A 14,636-nucleotide genomic window follows, 5' to 3' on the forward strand; every position below is an offset into this window, starting at 1 on the left:
ACAGATATTTTAAAGATGATCATATGTGCACATATATGTAGAAACACATACATATATGTGACTGTTTAGTTTCAATCTTATAACCAATTTCACAATTTGAAATCTCAGATTTGAAGCTAAAGAGATTATCTAATTCAACCCATTTTAGTCAAGAAAAACCCTCTACAATAAAAATTTTTTTTCAGTTTCCTAATAAAAATATCCAGTGACAAGAGACTCTTTACTTTAATAGGAAGACCTTTACAATTTCAGATGATTCTAATTTTTTAAAAGGTGGTTCATATATCTTGTCCAAACTTGCATTTGTGGAAATTTTACCCATTACACCTAATGGGGCCAAGAAAAACTTATCTACTTTAAGTGTGCACTGAGAAGATCTCTGCTAGGGGTGACATAATTCTGAAAATATTGAGGCTTTGATTCTTAAAATATCAGAAAAAGAGAATAATCTTAATAACAGGGAAAATTGAAGATTTGGTGCTAAGAAAAAAAATGATCTGTAGTGTCAACCTCCCCCCCCCCAAATGGCAGCCATTAGACCATACATAAGGATTTCTGCAGGCTTCATACTGACAGATAGATAGATAGATAGATAGATAGATAGATAGATAGATAGATAGATAGATAGATGGATGGATATAACATATGTTTCCTTACATTTTATATATTTTGTTAAATATTTCCCATTTGCATTTTAATCTGATTTGAGCTACATTAAAGAGTGTTGTGGGGTGCATGGAGTTTTTAGGCAATGTGTTTGAAAACTTCTAGACAACTCTCTAAGACTTTAAGTGCAAAGAAAGTGTTGACCTGCATTGGAAGAAGGACTCAGTCTAGACAATGTTGCCAATACTACCTCCATCAGAGACCTTGGCACTTAGGGAAAGATAAAGGAAAAGAGGAATATGGAATCGTTCTACTTTCTTCAGGCTCTGGGTCTGGGGCTTAGGAAACCAGTTTTTGGCACAGAGCCAAGATACTGAATTAGAAGCAGCAAGCCAGATGAATTCTCTCAACATTCCCCTCTAAACAGCCTTACAATAATGCCTGGATCAAATTTGGGAGCAACAAAATCAACAAAAAGTAAGGGGGAGACACTTTTCCTGTCTAAGAAAACTCAAGAGGTCAGCAGGAGGGCTCTGTGACATCTGGGTATAGACCTATCCAGGGCACACACATGTAGAGACAGTAGTGATCATAGCAGCAGTAGCAGCTTCAGAAGCTCTCAGTATAGAGATGGTATTCAGGTCAACAAGAAATTACAGGGGATGCTTTGCAAACAATGGGTGCAGTTGACATTGATTTGCAACTCTGTTGAACATATGTAGTTGTGGGTCACATTTCCAGGACAGAGAGGAATGGTTGTGGTAGGTCACAATGGAACAGTAGCCCTGGTCATGCAGAAAAGTGCAGTGGCAAGGCAGCTGAAGGAGAGCAGGGGATCTGAACAAAGTTCCAGGAACAGGAAGACTGTCAGTGCTTGCAGATACAGGGGAGCAGAAGGTCTTCCTAGATATAGACAAGAATACAGTCCAGGGGAGCAGTGGCCATATGTATCCACAGATAATAGTATCTTGGAAACCCTGAAAATTTTCAGATTCCCCAGAAATAGCTATAAAAACAGCAATGGGGGTGGGGGGGTGGGGGGAGGGAGTCAAGATGGCAGAGTAGAAACAGAACGACTCCCAGCTCCTGCAATTCATGTTGAAAATGACTCTGGACAAACTTTGGAGCTACAGAACCCACAAAATGACACAGAGAAGCTAAGCTCCTGCTGAGGACAGCCTAGCAGACCGGCAGGAAGCAGCTAGCTCAGCACTATGGGAGCTGAGCCCAGCCCAGTGGGAGCCCAAGCTTCTAGCCTCAGGGCAGCCTGACCAGCTGCCAGCTGGAGGATCACCAGAAGCTGCGGTGATTTCCAGAATTATCAACCCATAGTTGCCAAGGACAAAGTGAGAGGTCAGTGCGCTGTGCATTTCGGGACCTGGAAATTCGGAGTGTGATCTAGCCTTTGCCCCGAGGGCAAGAAGTTGCTGAGGCACTATGGCCATGCAGCCACCGCCACATGGCAGCTTCAGCTTCTGATCTGCAGATTGTAGGGGGACAAAGCAACCAGTCTGAGAGTTAATAGATCTTGCTTTAACCTGCTTGGATCTGGCTTGCAGGCTAGGGTACAGGTCTTGGGGTATGTGACCAGTCTGCCAGAGCATGTGGAGGCTTCAAAGAGGGCACCCAACTCATACCTACAGCAGATGTGAAAACCCCAGCAACTGGGATAAAGCTCCCATTTCTGGTAGCAGAGTTCTACTGTAGCAAAAGGCACAAAAGTCAAGTAATTGAAGTGGCAACATGAGCAAGCAAAGGAAGCAAAGCAAACACAGCAATCCAACTTAACACTCCTATTTTTGGGACAAAAAGGATCAAAGCATAGAACAGGAGGAAGACAGTGAAGTCAGAACTCCTGCACCAAAAGCTTCCAAGAAAAATATGAGCTGGTTGCAGGCCATGTAGGAGCTTAAGAAGGATTTTGGAAATCAAATAAGAGAAGTGGAGGAAAAATTGGGAAAAGAAATGAGAACAACACAAGAACATTATGAAATGAGAGTCAACAAACTGAAGAAAGTAACACCTTAAAAAATAGACTAACTCAGATGTCAAAAGAAGATCAAAAAGGCAATGAAAAGAATGCCTTAAAAAGGCAAATTTCCCAGATGGAAAAAGAATCTCAAAAGCTTATTCAAGAGAATCATTCCTTAAGAATTAGATTGGAGCAAATGGAAGGTAGTGACTTTATGAGAAATCAAGATATTATTAAACAGATACAAACAAATGAAAAAAATAAAAGGCAATGTGAAATATCTCATTGGAAAACCACTAACCTGGAAAAGAGATCCAGGAGAGATAATTTAAAAATTATTGGACTACCTGAAAGTCATGATCAAAAAAAGAACCTAGAAAGCATCCTCCAGGAAGTTCTCAAGGAAAACTGCCCTGATGTTTTAGAACCAGAGGGCAAAATAGAGGTTGAAAGAGTCCACTGATCACCTCCTGAAAAATTTCCCCAAAAGAAAACTCCTAGGAATATTGTAGCCAGGTTCTGGAGTTCCCAAATCAAGGAGAAAATATTACAAGCAGCCAGGAAGAAACAATTTGAATATTGTGTTATTTTCCTCAGCCAGGCTGTTGACTCTCATTTCGTAATTTTCTTGCATTGTTCTCATTTCTCTTCCTAATTTTTCCTCCACTTCTCTTATCAGCTTCTTAAGGTCTTCTGTGGCTTGTAACCAGCTCGTATTTTCCATTGAAGCTTTTGGTGCAGGAGTTCTGACTTCACTGTCTTCCTCCTGTCCCATGCTTTGCTCCTTTTTGTCCCCAAAATATAAGTCTAATGTTGGAATCTTCTGTCAGATTTGTTTCCTTTTCCTGATCATGTCGCCCCTCAGTCACTTGATTCCTGGGCATTTTGCCACAGTAGGACTCTGACACCAGACAGGGGAGCTTTCGCCCCAATCGCTGCAGTTTTCTCAACTGCCAGAGGTATTAGATGGGTGCAGTCTCTGAGGTCTCCATACACTCTGGCAAGCTGGATACACACCCCAGGACCTCCACACTAGACTGCAATCCAGATCCAAGCAGGTTACAGCAAGAGCAATCACCCCTCAGACTGGTTGCTTGGTCCCCCTACACTCTGCAGGCCAGGAGTTGAAGCTGCCACGTGGTGCTGGCTGGCTGGGCTGACCTCTCAGTGGCTTCTTGCCCCAGGGACAAAAGCCATGCACTCCCACCTACTGGGTCCCAAAGTCCAGACTGCACTGACCTCTCACTTTGTCCTTCACATCTATGTGTTGATAAGTCTGGAAATGGCCACAGCTGATGCTGATCTGGAGTCCCTCTGGCTGGTGGCTGGTCAGGTCTGCCCTGGGGCTAAAGCCTCAGGTGGGGTGTGGCTCGGCTCCCAGAGCACTGTGTTCACCGATTCCTGCAGGCCTGATGGGCTGTCCTCAGTGGGAGGTTAGCTTCTCTGTGTCATTTTGTGGGTTCTGCAGCTCCAAAGTTTGTTTAGAGTCCCATTTTTACATGGATTGGGGAAGGTGGAAGCCGGAGCTTCTGATCAGCCATCTTGCCAATTTGAATATTGTGGAACACAATCAGAATAACTCAGGACCTGGCAGCTTCTAAATTGAGGGACTGAAGGGCTTGGAATATAATATTCTGGAGATCAAAGGAGCTGGGATTAAAACCAAGAATCACCTACCCAGCAAAACTGAGTACCATGTTCCAGGGGAAAATATGGTCGGTCAGTGGAATACAGGACTTTTAACCATTCTTGATGAAAAAAACAGAGTTATATAGAAAATTTGGCAATCATATACAAGAAGCAAGAGAATCTTGAGAACATAAACAGGGAAAAGAAATCATAAGGAAATTATCAACATTGAACTACTTATATTCCTACATGGAAAAACAATAATTTTAACTTATGAAAATTTTGCCATATGAAAATATTTGAAGGGATTAGAAATGTTTATGTGTACATATATATGTACATGTGTGTATGTGTGTTTGTATGTGTGTGCATATATATGTATATGTGTTTATGTATACATACATATGTATGTCTAGGAGCATATATGGCTGTGTGAATACATATGTGAGTGTCGGTTCATACGTCTGCAGGTATACATAGATGCAGGGCACAGGACCAATTGAATAGGAAAGGATGATACTTAAAAGGTGAAATTAAGAGGTGAGAGAGGAATATAATGAGAGGAGATGGGGAGAGACAGAAATGGGTAAATTATCTCATATAGAAGAGGCAAGGGAAAATAGTTACAATTGAGAGGAAAAACAGGAAGGCAAAAGGGAGTGAGTCAACCTTATTCTCATTGAATTTGGCTTAGAGAGGGAATAACATACACAACAAATAGGTTATCTCACCCTACAAGAGAGTAGAAAGGAAGCATGAGAGAGGGGGGATAATGGAAGGTAGGGCAGGCGGGGGGTGGGGCAAAGGAAGTTGGAAGCACCCACTTTTGAAAATGGACAGGATTAAAGTAGAGAATAGAATGAGTGGGGGTTGGGAGAGGACGGAGGGAAACACTCAGTCTTTCACAATATATCCACTATGGAAATGTTTTGCATAGCTACACATGTAAAACCTATATTGAATTGCTTATCTTCCCAGTGAGGGTGGGTGATGAGGGAGGAAGGGAAAGAATCAGGAATCCAAAGTTTTAAAATCAAATGTTTAAATATATATATACATATACTTATTATTATTATTATTATTTTACATGTAACTGGGAAATGAGCTATACAGGCACTGGAGCATAGAGATCCACCATGACCTCCTGAAAAGTCAAAGGGGGAATGGAATATGAGAGAGAGCAGATTGGGGGAGGGGATATTCAGTGGGAACGCTGTTTTGGGGTGGTGGGTAGGGAAAATTGGGGAGAAAATTTGGAACTCATAATCTTGTGGAAATGAATGATGTAAACTAAAATATAAAAAGGAGAATAATAAATAAAATCCAAAACAAACAAACAAAAAAGTAAACAGCAATAGAAAAAAAAAGCTTAAAGCTTGGGACAGTGCCTCCCCCTATCCAAGTAAGCAGAGCCCAACTTTAATATAAAGTTTAATGTCAAAATATAGTCTAGAACAAGGAACAAATAACAACACCTCCCCCCCCCCAAAAAAAAACAAAGATAAAATCAAACAACAAAACTTGACAATGAAAAACTACTACAATGAGAGGGAAGACCAAAACACAAACTCAGAAGATGACAATAATGTTAAAAGAGCTACAAGCAAAGCCTCAAAGAAAAATAGCTAATTGAACACAAGTCCAAGAAGAATTCTGGAGGTAAAGAAGGAGATAAGAATGGAGCAGGAAAAACTGGCAAAGGAATTTATTGACAAGAAAAAAATATCAAAAGAGAATTAACAACTTGGTAAAAGAGACACAAAAAATACCAAGGAAAGTTGCACCTAAAAACAACAACAACAACAATGGAATTAGCTTAATAGGGAAAAAAGGCCTAAAATTCACTGAAGAAAAAAATTATTGAAAAGCAGATGAGGCTAAATGGAAAATGGGGCATCAAAATTCACTGAAGAAAATATATATATTTTTTTTGCTTTTTGGAGGTCAATTGGGGTTAAGTGACTTGCCCAAAGTCACATGGCTAGTTTTTGCATTAAGTGTCTGAGGCTGGGTTTGAATTCAGGTCCTCCTGACTCCAGGGCCAGTGCTCTAGCCGCCCCAAAACGAATTTTTAAAAATTGTCTGAATTTTTAAAAAGGTAAAAAAGAAAAACTCACTGAAGAAACTAATTCCTTAAAAGTTAGAATTTGAATGGCTAAAATGGAAATATGTTTTGCATAATTTCACATAATGACATCATATTGCTTGCCTTCTCTGTGGGAGGGAGAGGATTTGGAATTCAAAATTTAAAAAGAAGAAAATGTTAAAATAAGTATTTTTTTTAAAAGAGAAAAATATAAAGAAGGCAGTCCTGTGAAATCTGACACATAGCACAACACATAACAAAATGCAACAATTTTTAAGGCTTGCATGCTCATGGATTTGTTTTTATTTTTTTGAGGAGCAGAGTCTCTATAAGGATGAAATATTCAGAAAGGCTAGGGATTTTGAGAGGCAGATGTGAAGAGTGAGTATATTCCAGGTATGGTATGGAGAAAACTTATGGAAAGAGACAGAGATATGAGGTAGAGCAGTGTATTCAAGCACTAGCAACTAAGCCACTTTGGGAAGGGAGCATCCTCCCCACCTTCTAGGGAATCAGGGTCTTCCTAGAGTTCTCTTGTACTAGGGAATACACCAATGCCTTTTTTTTTTAATACCTACACTCCTCTGTTCCATTAATTGTTTTTTTCTCTTCTTTTTTAGCGCTATCCAACTCTTCATGACCTCATTTGGATTTTCTTGGCAAGTATACTGGAATGGTTTGCCATTTCCTTCTCCAGCTCATTATATAGATTAAGGAACTGAGGCAAATAAAACGTTTAAGTTACTTGCCCACAGTTGAAAGACTAATAAATGTCTGAGGCCAGATTTGAACCCAGGAACACAAGTCTTCCTGACTCCAAAACTGGCCCTCTTTCCACTGTGCCACATGAATGCATAAATGGAAACAATAAAAAGTAGCTCAGGAAAGAATAGTGAAGGGTTTTAAATACCAGAAAGGAAACTTTCTATTTTATCCACGACACCCAACAAAACCACTGGATAAACAACCTGAGACCTATAGAGGGAAACTGAGACCTACCAGAGTTCATAAGACAGTAAGTAGAGTTTCAAGCTCCAAACTTTGCCTCCAATTCTAGATGTAACCGGTTTTTCTCAGGAAAAAATATATTCTGGGTCCCTGAGTAAGGTTTCTGAATTTCATTCACTGACATAAGTTTCATTGTTTTCCCAGCTGTTTGCAGGGGAAGAGGCAAATAGGGTCATGAGGAATCAGAAATGACTGAAATAGTCAAATTGAAACCCACAGAGACAAACTAGCTTATAGTCCTACAGGTCTTACAGAGCAAAGCTAGGATTTGAACTGAGGTCCTTTGACTCCAAAATTTCCAAGGATTCTTTCTGTAATACCACCTAGACTCTTCCCACATTTAATTTCCATGGAAAATTAGACTGAATTATGTATGTATCTTTTATGCTAGCATAAACTCTTACGTATTTTTGGACACCATGTATAAGCAGAATTGGGCATCCAAGCAATACAAGGGCTACTTGGGTAGAATGGAAAGTATATGCCAACCCAGAGTCCTTCTGCTGTTTTTCTTTTCCTCTCCCATTTTGCCAACATGTGGTTTGGGAGCTTGGTGTAATTTAATTATTTTTTGCTTCTCTGGGGGCTTTTTGGAAAGAACAGTTGTAAAAACCTGATGAGCTGAAGATCAAAACACATGCCGAGATATTGTTTGCAACTTGGCAGGCCAAGCCGTAGAACTTCCTTGATTTTGGCAGCTATTGCTTTTGAATATTCTCTGCCTGGCCACTGAGAAAATGTATTCAAATGCTGCTTTTTTTTTTTTAAGTGCGTATGTAGGTGGGGCAGGGAACAGTGGTCATTAATAAAATGTCACTTGTTTCAATATCCTCCCTTTGTCATGGGATAAACTGGGTCTATACTCTGTCCTCACCAGCAGTCACTGCCCCAGGAAAATAAGGCAACCCTTACTGGCAGGGTGACGCAGGGAATATGGTTTCTGCCCATCAAATGAGACAGGCAGTTGCTCCCTTCCACCCCCTTTCTTCTAAAGCAATAAATCACACTTCTCCTCCTCAATTGTTCCCTGAGACAGGTCACTTACTGCAAGTATTTCATGGCTTAACAGGTTTAATGTTGATTCAACAGACAGAATCTAACTGCTCTCTTCCTCCTCCCCACCAAGGCATAATGGCATTTTCTTCTAATATTAAAAATCACCCGGAGAACAATTGAGCAAAGTTTCTAGGGAAGTTTGCTTGATGAGTTACTGCATTGGGTATTCTTATTTTCTTTTTTAAGGATCCTATAATCTACCAAAAGACAGCTTTCCTCCAAATAAAATAGAAAATTTGTATATGATCCAGAACTTAAACATGACCCAATATTCTACCTGATCACTTGGTTTTTGTTTTATTTCATTTGCAGGAGGTGGTAATGTTTCTCATCTGCCTGCCTTTTAAATTTTACAATATTTGTCAAGTGAAATTTGATTTTTTTTAGATTAAAATGTGATCTGAAATGGATTTGTCCTTGAATCATGGGAATTTTTTTTCTTGATATCTTGCTGCAGCCATTAACTTTGAGGGAAAGTAATTTCAGCAGTTCAGCATTGGAGGGGATTTTACTCTTGCCTCACTGATAAATTATACATCAGCCAAAAGGATGAAGTGTATGCTTTATGTGACGAAAATAATCAATAAGAATACAGAGACAAATGTATTTTGCTATTTGTTTCATCTTCTACTCTTATGTCTGGAATTTTAATTTAATTTGCCTGTTAATATCTTGAGCTTGGTTGTATTGTGGGGAATATATCTATCTACATGTGTACACACATGTGTGTGCAAATTACATACACACATACCTACATTTATATATATGTATATATATATATGCATTTTAAAAATCACAAATTAGTTGGAATGCTCAAATAAAACCAGTGCTACTTACTGCCAACTACTTCCTATCATATTTGCAAACTGTGACTTTTCTGCCCTGTTGGCTTGCCTGTAGAAGTTGGAATCTGAAAAGAAAATGATAATATCTCACACAAACTGGTCTTGATTTCTTGTGTGCTGTTTCCTTCTTGTGCTAAGTCTCAGATATCATTCTCTGAACTCACAAATCTTGGTAGGCATGAAGGTCATTAATTTTAATTAAATGGAACTTTTTTTAACAGTTACTAGAAAATGAGGATTAGTCTGAATGAATTTCATTAAATAAACAGAACAAATTAAAATTTATAATACATCCCTGAATAGAACTGAAATGGTCTCATCAAAAGCCTATTAGTGGGCTAGTCTCAGTGGGCTATGGCAAAAGATACCTGATGAACAAACAGAGAAAGCATTCATCTGGTGAGCTATTCTTTTAGGCTGCCTCACTGGGGAAAGCAGATAAGAGATAACCTAATAAAGGAGAGAGACAGACAGACAGAGACAGACAGAGAGACAGAGACAGAAACAGAGAAAGAGACAGAGACAGAGAGCTGAATTTGGAGTTGGGAACATCTGGGTTTAAAACCAGCTTCTTAGAATGCTAGCTGTATGACTCTGACCAAGTCAATTAATCTGTTTTGGCCTTTTTCCCATTTATAAAATAAAGGAGGGTGATGAATGAAAGGATTTCTAAGGTTCCTTCAAGTTCTAAATCTATGAAGTTCTGACCTCTATATTTCTTAAGCTACTCCTGAGGATATATCTACATTTGTAATCTGTATTGATTGAGGAACACTAAAGCTGGGACTTTTCCATTTTTTTCCATTTGAATTTTTCCATCATATATCCTGCATTTATTCATGTATAGTGATAAGAATATTATAAGCTACCAATGCTTTCTCTGCCATAATCTATATCCCCAATCTATAATAGTAGTGATTGCATTTGGATGGCTCTAGATGCATTTCAGGATGGTTTTGCATTTGTGAGAAATTGTGATGTAATCAATAGAGAGTTGTTCTTGGAGCAAAGAATACCTGATTTCAAACCGTATTCACAGTGTATTGTAATAGGTCAGTTGTGTAGCCTCTCAATGTCCCACATAACTCTCCAGGAATATCTTTCAGAAGAGTTGCTGATCTACATTGGAAGGGTGGGTAACCTCAAAGAAAGCTCCCTATATCTATAGTATTCCTTCTCCAGACCAAATTTATACCTTATTGTTTGTTCCCTTAAAATTACTACTCATTCTATCTACCTATAAAAATGTTATTTTTGCCATTGGTTGGTTGAAAAAATTAGTTGTCAAAAATATTTATTAAGAACTTATTATAAGGGGCGGCCAGGTGGCTCAGCGAGTAAGAGCACCGGCTCCAGTGTTGGGACGACCTGGAGATCGAATCCCGGGCTCAGACACTCAGCACCACATCCAGAAATAACTGGCTGTGTAACCTTGAGCAAGTTACTTAACCCCGATTGCTAAAAAAAAAAAAAAAAAAGAACTTATTATAGAACCCTCCTAATATCTATGGCAACTGCAAAAATCCCAGTGATTTGGGAAAAAGCCCTCTCCATTGTGGAAGCAGAGTTCTACCATGGCAAAGAGATAAAAATCAAGTAATTGCTGCCAATATGAGCAAGCAGAGGAAGCACAAACAGACCATACAATCCTTTTTGGGGGACAAAAAGGATCAAAGCATGGAGTGGGAGGAAGACAACAAAGTCAGAACTTCTACATCAAAAGCCTCCAAGAAAAATATGAATGGGCTACAGGCCATGATTATGAATGGGTTACAGGCTCAAGGAGTATTTTGAAAATCAAGTAAGAAAAGGGGAGGGAAAATTGGGAAGAGAAATGAGGATGATTCAAGAAAATCATGAAAATCAAGTCAACAGTTTGCTAAAGGAGACACAAAAATACACTGAAGCAAATAACACCTTAAAAAATGGACTAACTCAAATGGCAAAAGAGGCCCAGAAAGCCTTAAAAAGTCAAATTTGCCAGATGGAAAAGGAATTTCAAAAACTCACTAAAGAGAATAACTCCTTCAAAATTAGATTGGGGGAATGAGAAGCTAATGACTTTATGAGAAATCAAGATACTATGAAACAGATACAAACAAATGAAAAAAATAGAAGGCAATGTGAAATATCTCATTGGAAAAACCACTGACCTGGAAAATAAATAAAGGAGAAAGAATTTTAAAATTATTGTACTAACTGAAAGCAAAGATCAAAAAAAGAGCATAGACATCACCTTTCAAGAAATTCTTGAGGAAAATTGCCCTGATATTTTAGAACCAAAGGGCAAAATAGAAGTTTAAAGAATTCACCAATCACCCCTTGAAAAAGATCCCCAAAATAAAACTCCTAGGATTATCAGAGCCAAATTCTAGAGTTCCCAGTTCAAGGAGAAAATTTAAGTATTGTGGAAACACAATAAGGATAACACAAGACCTAGCAGCTTCTACATTAAGGGATCAAAGGGCTTGGAATATGACATCCTGGAGGTCAAAGGAGCAAGGATTAAAACCAAGAATCACCTACCCAGTAAAACTTAGTATAATGCTACAGGGGAAAATATGGTCATTCAATGAAATAGAAGACTTTCAAGCATTCTTGAAAAAACCAGAGCTGAACAGAAAATTTGACAAAGAAGCATGAGAAGGTAAACAGAAAAAAGAAAACATAAGGAACTTAATACAATTGAACTATTTACATTCCTGTATGGAAAAATGAATATTGTAACTCATGAGACTTTTTCTCAGTATGAGATAGTTGAAGGGAATATATATGTATACATACATATTTATAGGTATAGGAGGGTGGAAATGTATATAAATATATATAAATATATATATGTGTGTGTGTGTGTGTGTGGGCATGTGTATGTTCATGTATACATAGACAAAGGGCACAGGATAAGTTGAATATGAAGGGATAATATTTAAAAAATAAAATCAAGAGGTGAGAGAGGAATTTATTAGGAGAAGGAGAAAGGGAGAGATAGATTAGTATAAATTATCTCATATAAAAGAGGAAACTGTTACAATGGAGTGGAAGACCAGGAAAGTGAAAGGGAATGGTACAACCTTATTCTCATTGAATTTGGCTTAAGGAGGGAGTAACATACACAAACTATCTTAACCTACAGAAAAATAGCAGAATTAGGGCATAAGAAGGGGGATGATAGAAGAGAGGGCAGATTGGGGGAGAGGGTGGTTAGAAGCAAGCATTTTTGAAAAGAGATAGGATCAAAGAAGAAAATAGAATAAGTGAGGGATGGGATAGGGTGGAGGGAAATATAGTTAATCTTTCACAATATAAGTACTATGGAAATGATTTGGGTAACTACACATGCACAATCTATATTAAATTTCTTACCTTCTCAGTGGGAGTGGGTGAGGAGGGAAGAAGGGGAAAAGATCTGGAACTCAAAATTTTAAAAACAAATGTTTAAAAAAATGTTGTTGTTGTTGTTGTTATTATTTTTACATGCAACTTGGAAATAAGATATACAAGCACTGGGGTATAGAAATCCATCTTGCCCTACTAGAAAGTTAGGGGGGTAATGGGGAAGAATATGAGAGAACAGATTGGGGGAAGGGGTATTCAGTGGGCTTGCTATTTTGGGGTGGGGGTAGGGAAAAGATAGGGTGAAAAAACTGTAACTCAAAATCTTGTGGAAATAAATGTTGAAAACTAAAAATAAAAAAGTAAAATAAAAGTAATTCAACGGTAAAAGAAAAAAAAAGCCTATGGCCATTTATTAATATTGGTCCCAGTGGCAAGATCAGTGGAAGCTAGAAGAATGTGTCCTGTGGAAGATGTTGAAATTGCATAGTTATTTTATAAGCATTAATTCATGCGGAAAGGTTTGATGTACAAGGATGAAAAAGAAAAGCTGAGGCGGGCACACGGCTGGGCGTCCCCTCCCCCCGCGGGGGCTGTTCGGCGATGAAAGCGGCTGCGCGGGAGCCTAGTCCTGGGCGCCCAGGTCAGCGAAACTCTGCCAGTGAGCAAGCTCTGGCCTCGCCCGGCCCGTCACCAGGAAACATGGAGGAGCTGAGTCAAGCCCTGGCGAGGAGTTTTTCAGTCTCCCAAGACCTGAACAGCACCTCAGCGCCCTGCCCTCGCCTGTCACAGTACAGATCTTTGGAAAAGGGTGAACAGCGCTGGAAACTCCTGGAGCTTCTAAACTATGTGAATCATGTCAGGAGATTGGCTGAGGACGACTGGACGGGAATGGACAATGAAGATGATAAGGAAGAGGAAGGGATGGACATTGACACTGGCAAGAAGCTGCCAAGGTGCTATGCTAACCAGTTGATGCTGTCTGAGTGGTTGATTGGTGTCCCTGCAGATCTGGGGCAGGAGTGGATTGTGGTGGTGTGCCCCGTAGGGAAAAGAGCCCTTGTGGCCTCCAAGGGTTTCACTATAGCTTACACCAAGAGTGGATACTGTGTCAACAGGTTTCCTTTCCTTCTTCCTGGAGGCAATAAGCGTACTTCATCCAAGGTGAAAGACTACACAATCCGGGACTGAATCTATAGTGAACTGAACCAGACCTGCTATGTTCTAGACGTGATGTGCTGGAGGGGGCACCCTGTCTCTCACTGCCAGACTGATTTTAGATTCTACTGGATGCATTCAAAGTTACCAGAAGAGCGGGGACTTGGAAAGAAAACCAGGCTTAATCCATTTAAATTTGTGGGTCTGAAGAATTTCCCATGTATCCCAGAGAGCCTATGCAAGGTCTTATTAACATACTTCCCTTCTGAGGGAAATGGACTCTTTTTCTATCCAAGCAGACCCACTATAGCCCAGGCAGCACTCTGTTGGTTGACTGGATCCACCCATACATGGTGTCTGATGTTCTTGGCATGACAGTGCCAGCCAGCCCTCTGACCACCAAGCCCAACTATGCTGTGCATCAGCTCCAGCAGATCATTGAACACAAGAGGAGTAAAAAAGAAGCCAACAAAACTAATCTTGATGGGACTTCTGAGAATGGACATTATGAACTGGAGTACCGGTTTACCCTAAAGCTGGCTGACATTCCCAGCAGCCAGACTGAAGCTATGAACCTCATAGAAAACTGATAAACTCCTTTGTCCAAGGGACCTGTGTCCCTCTGTGAACTCCCTCCAACGGGTTGCTCACCTGAAGGAATGAGCCTGAAGCCTGAAGATAAGACTTGAGTCCACCCCATTCAGTCAGACACATCTAAGCAGTGATAGCCCAAGCTGAGACCCCCATTCCCTGGCAAGGAGATAGCCATTCCCAGGATGGAGAGTGCTGCCTGGTAAGACCTCATGGCATTTTCCCCAGGGGAATCAATCATGTTCAGGTTGAGTCAAGCAATTCCAACCACTAAAAGTGTATCTTAGACATGCTATGTAAACATACAGAATTTCTAAGGAAAAAAAAAAAAAAAAAGGTGAGATTTGTACCC

General features: G+C 39.7%; 1 pseudogene; it reads left to right on the forward strand.

The window, feature by feature from the left end:
- Window positions 1-13,237: 13,237 nt before the first annotated feature.
- Window positions 13,238-14,283, forward strand: LOC138172583 (snurportin-1 pseudogene; annotated as a pseudogene).
- The last annotated feature ends 353 nt before the right edge of the window (window positions 14,284-14,636 follow it).

Source organism: Petaurus breviceps, unplaced genomic scaffold (genome assembly GCF_028583685.1).
Source record: "Petaurus breviceps papuanus isolate PSGF00001 unplaced genomic scaffold, PetGlider_PUasm1.0 551, whole genome shotgun sequence".
NCBI lineage: Eukaryota > Metazoa > Chordata > Mammalia > Diprotodontia > Petauridae > Petaurus > Petaurus breviceps.